This window comes from Aphelocoma coerulescens, chromosome 2 (genome assembly GCF_041296385.1).
Source record: "Aphelocoma coerulescens isolate FSJ_1873_10779 chromosome 2, UR_Acoe_1.0, whole genome shotgun sequence".
In the NCBI taxonomy this organism is placed as follows: domain Eukaryota; kingdom Metazoa; phylum Chordata; class Aves; order Passeriformes; family Corvidae; genus Aphelocoma; species Aphelocoma coerulescens.
Window position 1 is genome coordinate 61,631,670 of NC_091015.1, and position 13,352 is coordinate 61,645,021.

General features: G+C 40.6%; 1 protein-coding gene across 1 annotated transcript in view; it reads right to left on the bottom strand.

Annotated features, from left to right (window-relative positions):
* HECW1 (HECT, C2 and WW domain containing E3 ubiquitin protein ligase 1) overlaps positions 1–13,352 on the bottom strand; it is a 256,870-nt gene that overhangs the window by 171,862 nt on the left and 71,656 nt on the right. The window lies entirely within an intron of this gene.

The window sequence follows — 13,352 nt, forward strand, 5'->3', positions numbered from 1 at the left end:
AGATTGTGAGATACTAAGCACTCCCTGCTCAGGTAGGAATTTATGAATGCGCCAGACAATTAATGGCAATTGAGAAGGTTACTGCAGAGTAGTCATCATCCTAACAGCTGAAAAATATTTTAATTTCAACCTACCCTTCCTCAAGGCAAGCTGAGTGACTTGTACAAAATGTGTCCTGGTGCACAAGTTAAGAGCTTTTGTGAGCTGGCAGATGGAGAATGCTTAAGTTATGACTGGGTTAAATTCTGATGTGAAGACATTGTCTGATACTGATCAAAATACTGGTTATTCCTGACTTCTATATTCCTTGTTTTGCCATTTTCCTTCCCAGCTTTCCCTCTTCTCTCCATGCAGCTCTGCTATTTCAATCACTCAACTTTTCATTATTCATTAGCCTTCCATTATCCGTCTGTTGCCAACCATGCTGTCAAGTCTCTTAGATACAAAACTAGACAGCTTTCCAGTATGCTATGAAATGCTTTTCACATGATCAGAAGTCAAATGGTCCTTTTGAACTCAAACAAATTAAGTGACAGAAAAGCATAGCTCCTTTGTCCAGCCAAGCAGTTATTTAACACTGTCTTTATTAAGGCTATGGTAGCACAGAAGAAGAGTAAGTCCTGAAAAAACCCCCAATATTTTCTTTATTAATACTGTTTGGGGGGGAATAATTAAGTGACCTATTATTGTATCTTAGGATTCTGTTGCACAAAAACTGTACAGAGAGCAAAAAAATTCAGCTGGCATTTTTGCACCCCTAGAATATGCTGTCACTTTGCAAACACTGCCCGACAATGCTTACAATCTGCTGACCCAAATCCTCACTTACTGCATTAAACAGGGTTTATAAGCAAAAATAGCCCTAGCGGGAATGCCACACCTTATAGTATGTGCTGCAAGACTGAAGCTAACAATGCAAAAGGTATTTTTTTGTCTACTACCGGAAGGGGGAAGGGGGAAGAAGGGAAGGGAAGGGAAGGGAAGGGAAGGGAAGGGAAGGGAAGGGAAGGGAAGGGAAGGGAAGGGAAGGGAAGGGAAGGGAAGGGAAGGGAAGGGAAGGGAAGGGAAGGGAAGGGAAGGGAAGGGAAGGGAAGGGAAGGGAAGGGAAGGGAAGGGAAGGGAAGGGAAGGGAAGGGAAGGGAAGGGAAGGGAAGGGAAGGGAAGGGAAGGGAAGGGAAGGGAAGGGAAGGGAAGGGAAGGGAAGGGAAGGGAAGGGAAGGGAAGGGAAGGGAAGGGAAGGGAAGGACATAGTGCTGCATTTACTGTGCATCTCATCATGTCTTTTTTCTTGCTACTTCTTTTCTTACATTTATTCACTGTTTGGAAAGAGAGTTCACATCACAGTATAAAGACCAAAATACCATGTAAACAGAAAATGCATCTTTTTTTATCAATGCTGTGAACATTTTCTAATCTGGAATGCACAAGCGGGCACACAAACTATCACACTCTAGTCAGTAATTTTAAATTGTTGGTAGTTTCTGTCACTTACCAAAGAAGGCATTTGCTGTCATGACAGTATCTGACATAACTAGAATTGGTTTTATAATTGTGAGATATCAATGTAATGAACTTGAAGTTCACTCTTCTGGATTAGTCTGTATCATTAATATGGGTTCCTTTGCTCACAGCGCTACCCAAAAGCTACTTCAGTTCAAAGGCAGATGTTTTATTTCTGGTGACAAATTACTCTAGGGAGTAGTGGTTTTGCAGATACTTTCATTTTTGAATGTTAATAGATGTAGAGTATTAATTAACTGCATACCTTAAAATTAAATTAGACTAAAACATTTATTTTTTTCAGCTTCAGCATGACTTCAAGCAGTTTTAATGAAAATGGTATATTTGTCACTATGTTTTAATTCTGTAAGTTCCTGTTTTCCTGTATGTTGAGGGAACAAATGGCATAATTTTTAAGCAACCCAGAAGGCTAAATTCTCCACAAATCCAAGTCTCTTGTATTTCCAGAAAATCCCCAAACTGAAGAAAACCCCAAATGAAAGAAACAATAGTCATACATAATTATCTGAATTAAATAAAGGTATCAAAATACAAGCATGGCTGTATGAATAAGTAGAAAAGAGGTTAGGTAAAATGGTTATTCTCCATTTTATTACCAGATTGCCATGTTTTCCATGTAACTATCTGAAGCCCCCAAGCCCTGGTGATAGAGTCCCAGCCAGGGTGAGACAGCTTAAAAAACTGCAAAGACATTCTCTTGATGTCTTGTGAAAGCAATCTGATCCACCATGGATACATACTATATTAAAAAAATTGTATCTATTTTAGCGGTGTAAGATTAATATTTACTCAATCCTCTTGCAGAGGTGTGTACACTACACACACTACACTAAACACTCATTTCTAATATAGAGTGTAAATTATAAAGCAAGAACAAAGAAAGGCCAAATGTTGGTTGTCAACAAACAACTCTTCATTCCTACCTCAAAACAGTCATTCTACAGTCAGTCCTTCCAGGGGAGTTTCCACCCAGGGACTCTCTAGACAAAATGACCTCCAGGCTTCACTTTCCCACTCACTCCCCTTACTGCTGATTTTCAAAGAGCTCTGGAAAGCTTTGTCTCTAAAGATCTACCAGCTACATGAAAGTCCTACCTAAAATCAGATATTTGGAGGATTATCTGTGAGCAACACTTTGCCTCTTATTCATCTTACTTAGTCCATCTAATGCAAACATCAGAAAAATTAATGGAAGATTTTTTTTTCCTCCTATATAAATCCAACTGGAATCACTAACAGGGGAAGTAGGAGGGAGCAGCCCAAAGGAAATGACAGATGAGATCTGATTGTAAAGAAAACTGACTTCAAAAATATACACATAGAAAACCCGTAAACAGTAAATACCAAGAAAAAAAAATTCACAGTTTCTTCCCACATTCTCTCAATTTCTCACTCACTCCTCTCTCCTTTCCCGATTGCTGTTTGGCACTCGGAAAGCAGAGAGCTGTTGCCACCAGTGCCTTTTCCCTCACCACCTGAAAAAAATGTACCATCAATGGTACTTGTCTCCGTCTTTGAGACAAGAAGAATCCTCTGCCTGAGAGGCTTCACACTATTACTGCTAGCTGAATTTCACCACAGGATTTAGAGCTGCCATGGAAGCTTCTCCTGAAAGTCTGTAGGGTTTAATGTTAGGGATTTTTCTTTTTTTCTTTTTTTTTTTTTTTCTTTTATTTGGGATTATTTTAAATCATGCTAACAAAGTCCATGATGCTTTAGCAAGAAGAGGTAGATCTCAGCTAAACATCTGCAAGGATCCAGCTCTGTTCTCTATTCAGACAATTAAGAGTTGTCTTCCAGAAACTTGGACTGATACCATTTACCTCCGATTGCTGGAAGATGGATTTGTGCAGGTCCAGATGGTGGTACAATGGACTTTTTTTGCGCATACCAAAGACAGACTATGACTGAAACACAGCCCATCACTGGAGCCCTGGCAGATGAATAAATTGAAGAGAACAAGGTGACAATATTAGTCACCATGACAGCAGGCTCAGAGTAGTCACTCAGATGTCTGCAAGCATCATTGGCAACCCAAATTTCAAGGGCAAGTACTGAGAAAGACAATGAGATAGCTTTCTGTGATGGGAAGCTTGGGACACAGCACATTTATCCATATGAAAATTTAATATGCCAGCAGTCAAGTCTGATATCATAGGGAAATCAGGTGTGGAGTCAGTCTCTTGGTTGCTCCCCCAGAAATTAAGGCCCTCCTGATAAGCTTTTAGCTGTCATTTGCAAGGCTCATGTGTTTTTTAAAGACAAGAAGGAGCTAAGACAAATTTAAAAGTAAAAAATTAGGGCAGTCTGGAGCAAGTGATAAATTATCTCAGCAGAACTCTTTGGACCAGCTTTCAAGAAGGTAAGATCATGTGTGTCAACAAGGATATTGTACTAACAGAACAGTAAGTAAGGTGATAACAGTCCATATGAAAGATGTGGTTGGCTGGATGAGAGACAACGTAAAAAGATTTTTAAAACTTACTCATAACCCAGGTATGCATACCCAGGGCAGAAACCTCAGGCTGGGCCAGAAAGACAAGTAGGAAAAAAACAGTGCCTACAGTCAACAAAAGATGATGTGATGGGAATCTGCAAGCCAGAGCTTTGAGGCAGACCCCTAACTTGAAGGTGAGGCTGCTGAAAGGGCGTCCAGCATGTAAAACTGTTTTATTAGAGCTTAAATTTTAATTGGGTAAATTCTGAAAGACAGGAAACACATCTCTGTTGCGTGGAAGAGTAAAAGAACTGGGTGAAAGCAGAAATATATGATAATGAATCTTGCTGCTGCTCCTTACAGGGCAGGACTTTCCCCTCCTGTAGCCTTGCTCTCAACTCAGCAAAGTGAAATCTTTCCTCAGAGCAAACTCTCTCACTTTCCATAGCCCTGAATACTTATTGCAGGATCTGCTTCTTGCTCTTCCCAGGAACCTTCTCATCTTCACCTCCACCACAGGCCTGCTGTGGAGGCATCTTTTCCCCATCTGCTCTCCCCACCCATAGCCCTGAGGGCCCCTTAGCTGCCACCACTCAGACGCTTTCAGGGAAGCTACATTATCTATACTCTGTCAAACTCTGAGGCAGGAAAAGGTAAATAAATGAAATACTCCAATTTCTGCCTGGGGACAGTCCTTAACACAGCACATGGTACCTGCACAGCAAATTTTAACCAAGAGAACATTTGCATTTTCCATCACTGCAGGTGCAGTACAATTGACTATACAAAATGCAAGGCAATGCAGAGGTAAGGAAGAACACAGTTCCAAAGTAAGCTGTAAGCAAGGCTACAGCTTCAGCTATCATAACCACCTCCTATCAACCTACTTCCACCTATCTCAGCTATTTATCATCCTGTGAGAAAAAAATCACTTTGGATATTTGAATTTTGGAAGAATTGTTAATATAATGCTTGGGAAAGAATGAATTTTTAAAGCATAGCTTATACTACAGCCAAATCCAGTAAACAAGGGCTTAGAGTGAAAAATGCTATGCAAAGTCCTCTCCATACCATCCAGTATCTGACTTGCTGTAAACATAAGACCCAACATGAAAGTCATGAAGCTAGGGATTGGAGAATACCATGAATCCAAAGGATTTGGAGAGCACAGAGAACTTCGTAGCATTGGTCCATTTATTTTAGAGGCACAGGAATGGCTTCTTAGTGCTCCAAATGAATCACTTAATAGCCCAAAGGAGTGGCAGGCTTACACGGTCTACTGACACCCTCTTCCCTGCAAGATATTACAGAGCACATAGGTGAAACTGCTGCTCTTGGGAAGGCTGAAAAGATTTCAGAGGAGTGCATGCCATAGAAACACTAGACAACTTTAAGAGCATTTGTCTCAATATTGCACATCGATGGCACAATACATACATATATATATACTTATGCATATAATGACCAGTAATCGGAAATCAAAGCCATTATACATCAGCAGTGGGGCAATTGGATGTTATTAGGCAGTTCATTTTTCCATTTTGTGACCTTTGTGCATTTCCAGTCCAGCTGTACTGCTATGTTAATGTATCCTCTTACATTTAACTTTGCTTCAGTGATGTGCAAATCAGTGCAAAAAAGAACCAGAATGAAAGAGCTGGTCTCAAGGTCAACCCGGCAAGGTTTGGTGCAGGTGGGTGGGATTGACTCCTGATGCAGCCCTATTAGTCGCAAGGCAGAAAAAGTGGCAGCACAGTAAGGAGGGTACTCTTACCATCTACAGAGCAAAAGCACAATAAAGAGCAGTCCATATTTTCTGAGAGCACTTAAACAATCTCCCAGGGATAAGAAGGTAGAAGCTGGAATACGGGGCAATGATTGGAGGGAAATTCTTGGGGTTCAGAAAAAGGAAGAAAATTAATAATGCTTTTTTCTTCTCTTTCTGAAAGTACTACAAAAGACTTAATGCCTGATGAACCCAAGAGAGTGTGCTAAAAGACACACACATCACATTAAGATTTGTACTCCTGTAAGTATATAAACCAAACAATTTTCTGAAAAACAACAACAAAAAGACATTTTACCAGTTTTACATGAGCTCACTCCAAATTTCTCCACTTTATGTCTAACTAAGAGCAATTAACAATCTTATGTTCAAGACATTTGCACTGAATCAGTCATAATCCACTCACAGTTCACTACATAAAGTACTAGGAAGTTTCTGCAATGGAATGCAACTAAGTACAAAATTAATTTCTTATTTTCTGCTAAATCAGTAGCAGCAAAACCAGTTTCATCTCAGCAGTTTGACACAGCAGGGGATGAGAAACAGCCATCAGACCTACCCGTTACAGAAAAAAGATCTAAAAACACTGCCAACATTTTTAAAGGACATACTCAGGCACACAAGAGCAGGTAAATATGCAATATAGCCTGAATATAAAATCTCAAAAAGATAATTGTAAGGAAATTAGAAAAGGGTCAACATGTTAATATCTTTAATCAAGATAACATTACACAGCTTCACTCTGTTCTTTCCACACTACAAAATGAAATAAATAAGCTTAGGATCTACTCATGTGCTACTATCAAATACTCCAAAGTCCACAATGCTCACCTTTGTTCATGCTTTATGATGCACATAATAGGAAATTTATATTTTTTACTTGGTTGGTTTTAAACACCAGAAGCAGGCAAAGTCTGCAGCAGTACCAGACGAAGGACAGTGACTACCTCTCAACAGGTGCAAGATTAAGCATTTGTACATAGCACAACATACGCCTCTTACCGAGCATCCTCATGTCCACAAAGGCCAGTGTGGACTACACCAGATTTACAGATACACAAGTCCTAGTGACTGTGGTGCCAAAGACTAAAAACCTCAATTCTTCATTATTTCAAGCCCAAGGACAATATTTATGGACAACAATCATGGCAGAAAGAAACCCAAACATTCTGTACCAGGCACTAGTATTGGTTTCATCCACCTTTTAAAGTAAAGAAGCACCACTCTAAGAAGAGGATTATCTCAAAAAAACCTGCGTGCCCCACACTGGTCTCTTTAGAAATCATCACCACATTTATGAGGTCCACTGCAAAGCTGGACTCTGCTGGCCTCCCAGGAACAGTACTTAATCCAATGGGCTTTCAGAAAGGAGGTTAAGAACAGGGATGCTCTTCTCTGTTACAAGCTAAAAACATTGCTGCTCTTCTGTGAGGTGATCCACTGATACTCCTACTGAGAAGCCCCAACCATTGCTGGATGTCCTGTTTCAGGTTCTGCGCAGCACACAATAACAGTCGTCTCTTACCTGATGGATTTTTATAACCAGTGGCTTCGGTTCTTCAAGTACTTTGTATGAAAAAGATCCATGTCTACAGAGGTCTAAATTCATTCAACTGAAGTTCTGAGTACTTGAGCCACCCAATTTAGGAATGCAAGACTCCCTGAGTACTCAGAGGGAAGGGACAGGCTCCTCATGAAAACAACTGAGACCCAGGTTAGGCTTTCCCAGACAGAATTCAGCTCCACCTCTCTTTATCCCTTTTTAAGGAGTCAGTGACTGTTGGGATCTTAGGTCAGGCATGTTAGGTTAGGTAGGAAGGAGTCAGACCTCTCAAGCTGTAAAATTTTGTATTATATAAAGGTAAGCTGGTAAAACACTCCTGAGGACGGCAGAAAATGTGTATTCCAAGTACATTAATGGGTGTAAAATAGAATCATAAGGGAAATTTAAAAAAACATACTAAACTACTACCTGATTATCTAAGAATAGTCTGATTTTCTAGACAACTGTAAAATTGCAAATTAGAGGGTACATCCGGAGACTATCAGAGCACCAAAAATAAAATACTTAGTATAGTATACGTACTCTATGTACAGATCTTTTAAGAAATGTAATACCAGTAAATGTAGCAGAGGTTTACAGGAAAAGCTGTGAAGACATTCTGCACAATTTAAGAGATTAACAATGAAACGATATAGAGTAAATATGAGTTGCAGAAAGATATCCAGTAATGTACACTGTTTCCCAGAACTGTCAGGTATAGTAATTTCTCAGTCACTGCTCAGAAGCAGTCTGACATTTCCCATATCTCTTCCCCAAAGTTCAGTGACTGGAGGAGTGTTTTTTTGCAGAAAGCACTCTTAATTTCTCATACTACGTAAGAGTTATAAAAATCCTACCATAGTCTACCATGAACAATGCATTATACCTTCCACTAAGACAACTGTTTTGCTAGAAAACAAGCCTTGTGTGATGTCTGTAGCGTATATTGCTACCAGACAGAAGAAAAGACTTGTCTAACGTATTACACAAGTGTCAGGCATAGCTTATTATGCATAAAACATACACACAAAAAAAAAGGCAACAGAAAGTAACTGAGCACAGGTATCAAAAGAGAGGTTTTTAACCTCCCTTCAGACACAAGTATAAATCTTTGCAAACAAAAGGTTCATGTGCGTACGTATCAAAGGATTTATCCTGCAGATCTATGCATGTAGCATTCCCACCGCCCACACTTCCCTTTCTGCCTAGACACTGAGGTGCAGCACAAGTGGATCCATACCCACACCACAAGACATTCATCACCACGACCGCAAAGTTTCTGTTGACTCTGTGAGTGCCGTCCCCTGAAAGAGCTGTGTGCACTTTCCCTCCTACCTCCCTCTATTCCAAGCTGTTGGCAATGACCCTGTTCTTCTGTGCCATGTCCCTCACATCACAGCCCATGACACAGGCATATTTCAGGTGACCTTCCTCTCCTCCCCATCCGTTTTTATTCTCAAGGCCTATCTTCTCTTTCTGACTTGTCAGTATGATCCTCCCCAACACTTGTAGGTAGGAAGGGACAGGGCACACAGCATCACTTGCTGTACCAGCTATAAGAAAGGCACTGGATTAATTTGTGGAGACAATAAACACAAAACCCAGGAGGGCTAGAAGGAGGCTCTTTTCACTCATGGTTCTTTCCAGCTGCCCATGGTGGCTGACCCCCACTCCATGGCAAAGAGAACATTAAAAATGTCCTACTTCATTCAATGCTGCTAGACTCTGTCATGCTTTTAACCTCCATCTGTATTTCTTTAAGAGTAAGTGTTTTGAAGTGTCAGTCTCTTAGCCTCCTCAGGCAGTGAGGTAGGTAGGTACCATTAGCAGTCTGTCGAGTATTAATGCCTGTATCAACCACTCCTTTGATCTACGAACAACAACAAACCATTGCAATAAACCAGTCTTTCAACCTGACACCAGCTTCAGAGTATGCTCTCAGTTCCATCGTCTCCCTTTCAGTGAGGCCTAGAATGTTCCCTGACATTTTAAAATTAATTGGCTACAGAGCTCCTGTTATTACCATATTACCTCCAGACAAATACAGAAATGCCATCCAGTTGAGTGTGCTTGATCCTGCTTATGATAAAATTAAAGGCAAAACTCCCCTTGATTTCAATGTGGAACAAAGTGACTTTGTAAAGCAAAGAAAAACCCATATAGCTGTCAACAGCTGCAGCTAACAAGGAATAATCCAGACCTAGAAAATAAAGAGTTCATATCTTAACTAAAACACTTCAAACATTTTTATCCATGGACAACCTATTCTGTTGGAAAAGACATCAGACAAACATGTAGAGCAGCAAGCGGCATTTTGGAATACAGATCATGGCAACTACTCTTAGAATGAGATCTCAATACCTTAAAACAAACATGTAATTTGATGGGTTAGGATTAATTTAATATACAATCAGTTTAGGCCATGATATCTGAATGTTCTTTTTCCTATGCAATTACAATAATAGGAACCAACACATTTTTCATTTTTTCTAAAGAAAACTGGAACATGAGACTCTGAAGCACAGCCATCATTACTGCACGTTTTCTGTCTGATGTCACAGGATGTTAGTGAAAATGACAGAATGAAAACTTCTTGCAAGTACTAAGAGTTTCAATTCCACATTTAAGTATGCTTATTCTCAACAGATTATCTCCTCATACATGTACACTTTTGGGGAGACTATGACAACAAAATACCTGAAGTTTGTTGTTTTTAAAGAAAAATCTATTATGACCAACATTTGAGGATCAAGAGTCCCTAATTTGCACTGAAGAACAGTAAAGAAAAACTGACTTATGCTAAATAATGGCACGGATCCAATACTTTATTCTTGAAAATAATTCTGATACAATAAAAAACTTAATACTAGTGCTTTTGAACCCACAAGGCATAGTTTAAAGGGTGAGATGTCTCTGCTCCTGGACAGGTAAAACTAGCCCCAGATAAGTATCTTGAAACTAGACTGCTACTTACTGTTTCATCTTTATTAAAAGTTGTTTATGTTTTGATTGTATAAATCATAGTAAGTTGCTACTATAATTGTATTCATAAGAAAGCAAAGAAACTGGGGAAACTGTGCCTAGGGAAAAGTAGTACTTCTGGTATTACAATCTATAGTTGAGGAACAAGATCCAGATTTTACAAAAAAGAACATGCGGTGGCTTTATCTAGGGCCCAAAAAACTCCTACATGAGAGAACAGAAGCTGTGTTCAGGGACTCTGTTTTCCTCTGGATCACCATAAGACAATTCTGAGCTACATATCTAAGGTTTCCTGGGGAAATGCTAGCCAAGGCTAGATGAAATGCAGCCTGATTGTTTTCCAGGGGGAAACTATTACAGGCATAAAGCAGATTTTCAAAGCAGAAACCACCCACAACTGGAGCAGTCTAGTTCAAGCAGATGAAGAAGAGCAAACTGGTCCAGGCTCCACCAAACAAATATAAACATAGAAGAGAGACAAGCCCTGTGACTACCATCTCCAAAAAATCCTGGAGTTGCACATAGAGATGGGCAAGTCCAGTGGTGCCTGTATGATTTCTGAACTCCATTCATACTGAGCTGGTTGTCAGTACACCTCCAGCACAATAACTAAATATTACTATGGGGTATCACACAATCTTATGTAGGACCTGTATATCTGCGCACATTACTGCATGAGGTTTTAATTTACTTTTTTCCTCTTTTACTCCCGTTCAAAAAGGTTTCTAGTTCTGTGTTTAAAAGGTCTTGTGAGAGTTTTCAAAGAAGAACATCTGCAAAAGTGATGGGAAATATTCCATTTCATTCTTTCACAGACAAAAGCATGAGAATGGTTCTGAATGAAGGTTCAAACCATAGTTTCATTTAATTTTAATGAGGACCATTAGTTAGACTTAACACTTTTTTGCTGCCATTGAATCATCACAGAAGAAAATTAATTACAGTTTTTAATACTGCACTTAAAGTAAGGCTCAAAGGAGAAATTTTTTGAACCTATTTTTCTAGTAACAAATCCTCTGTCAAGGAAGTGTCCTAAATTCATCAAGGATTAGGTTTTAGGGCATTGCAATGAAAGTCTACAGTTTAATTAATTAGTATTTGTAGCGCCTGCGCAAGTAAGCAAGTTGGAAAACTGTTCAGTTCTCCAGACCTTAAACCTGAATTCTGGAAGCAAGACCCAGACACGCACATCACCCTGCAACAAGACTGTGGCCATGCAAGCAGCCATGGCCTGCTTGAATGTCTTGCCATGGGAATCAGTTCTGTTCTCCTAAGGACAACAAGAACTTCCTGCTGTCTGATTTTGTGCACAAATCAATGAAATATGCTTTGGTCCACATATACTAGTTTAAATTGATGTTATTACTCACTAGATGAAATGCTACTCAACCCTAGACAGTAAAACTGGAATGTCAGTGATGTTAAAACTTGATTTTTGAACAGGCATTTCCATTAGGGGTTCCAAAGCAGTGCAGGAATTCATTTCTGTGTATACGTTGGGTTTGTGTGACCAAGTTTTGGTAGCAGGGGACTACAGGGGCAACTTCTGTGAGCAGGTGCCAGAGGCTTCCCCTATGTCCAGGAGACAGTGCCAGCTGGCTCCAAGAGGGGTCCATCTCTGGCCAAGGCCAAGCCCATCAACAATGGTGGTAGCACCTCTGGGATAACACTTTTAAGACAGGTAAAAAGTTTCAGCACAAGACAAGACAACGAGAGGGGTGAAAAAAAGTGTCAAACAAATATGCAAACACCAAGATCAGTGAAGAAGGGAAAGGAAGTGCTTCAAGCATTGGAGCAGAGATTCCCCTGAAGCCCAGGATGCAGACCATGGTGAGACAGCTGTGCCCCAGAAGCTCTTGGAGGCCCACAGTGAAGCAGAGATCCACCTGCAGCCCAAGGAGGACCCCAAGCAAAAGCAGGCAGATGCCTGAAGGAAGCTGTGACCCCATTGGAAGCCCACACTGGAGCAGGCTCCTGGTAGGAACTGCAGACCCATGAAGGGAAGAGCCCACCACTGGAGCAGGTTTGCTGGCAGGGCCTGTGACCCTGCAGGGAACTCACACTGGAGCAGTGGAAGGGACCCACACTGGAGCAGCCTGTTCCTGACAGACTGCACCCAGTGAAAGGGACCCATGCTGGAGAAGTTTGTGAACTGCAGCCCATGGGAAGAATTCACATTGGAGAAGTTTGGAGAATTGTCTTCTATGGGAGGGACCCCACAGGAGACCCCTTGCTGGAGCAAGGTAAGGAGTCCTCCCTCTGGGGAGGAAGGAATGGCCGTAAAAACATGTGAAGGACTGGCCACAACCACAGGGGGAGAAGGTGTTTTTTATGATTTGGTTTTATTTCTCATTACCTTACTTGACTGCTAATAATTTAATTTCTCTGAGTCAAATCTGATTTTCCTCTCTCCCCGTTCCCATCTCAACACAGGAGCCTTTTGTTACATTTTCTCTCCCCTTGTCCAGTTGAGGAGGGGAATGATAGACTCTGGTGGCCACCTGGTGTCCAGTCAGGCTCAGCCCACCACAGTGTAAGGCCTGCAAACAGACAAAGACACTGATTTAACAAATTTATCACTTGTAACTCATTAGCTTAAAAACCGCATACTAATGTTTCTGGTACTTTCTCTCTCAATATCAGTGATAAATTAACTTGATTGCTGTATTCTAACCTTTTACCAGAAGCTAAATGTTTGCACTAAAGACATTCAGGTCTGATTCTGAAAGCATTCCTGGAAATAAAAACACACAGCCCTGTTAGCAGTGGAATTAACGCAGCTGTTTTCCTGCAGAGCTCTATCCTTCATCATCATCAAACCTTTATTAAAGTCCCATTTTTTTTTCTGTCCATTTTAATGCAAAAAAGCCACCTAAGGCAAAGGTAATGACAATCCCAGAGACCTTCCCAGCTGCTTAAGCAGGTGACAAGCAGCTCTACCTGTCTTTCCTCCAGTCCCAGCCTTGGGTCTCTCTCCTCTTCCCAGCCCCCGAGGCTGGTAGAAACCTAATTATCTGAAAGACTCCTTTCTGTTTCACTTGAAATTAGCCAGTGGCTTCAGAAGTAATTAGGTAAGAGACTGA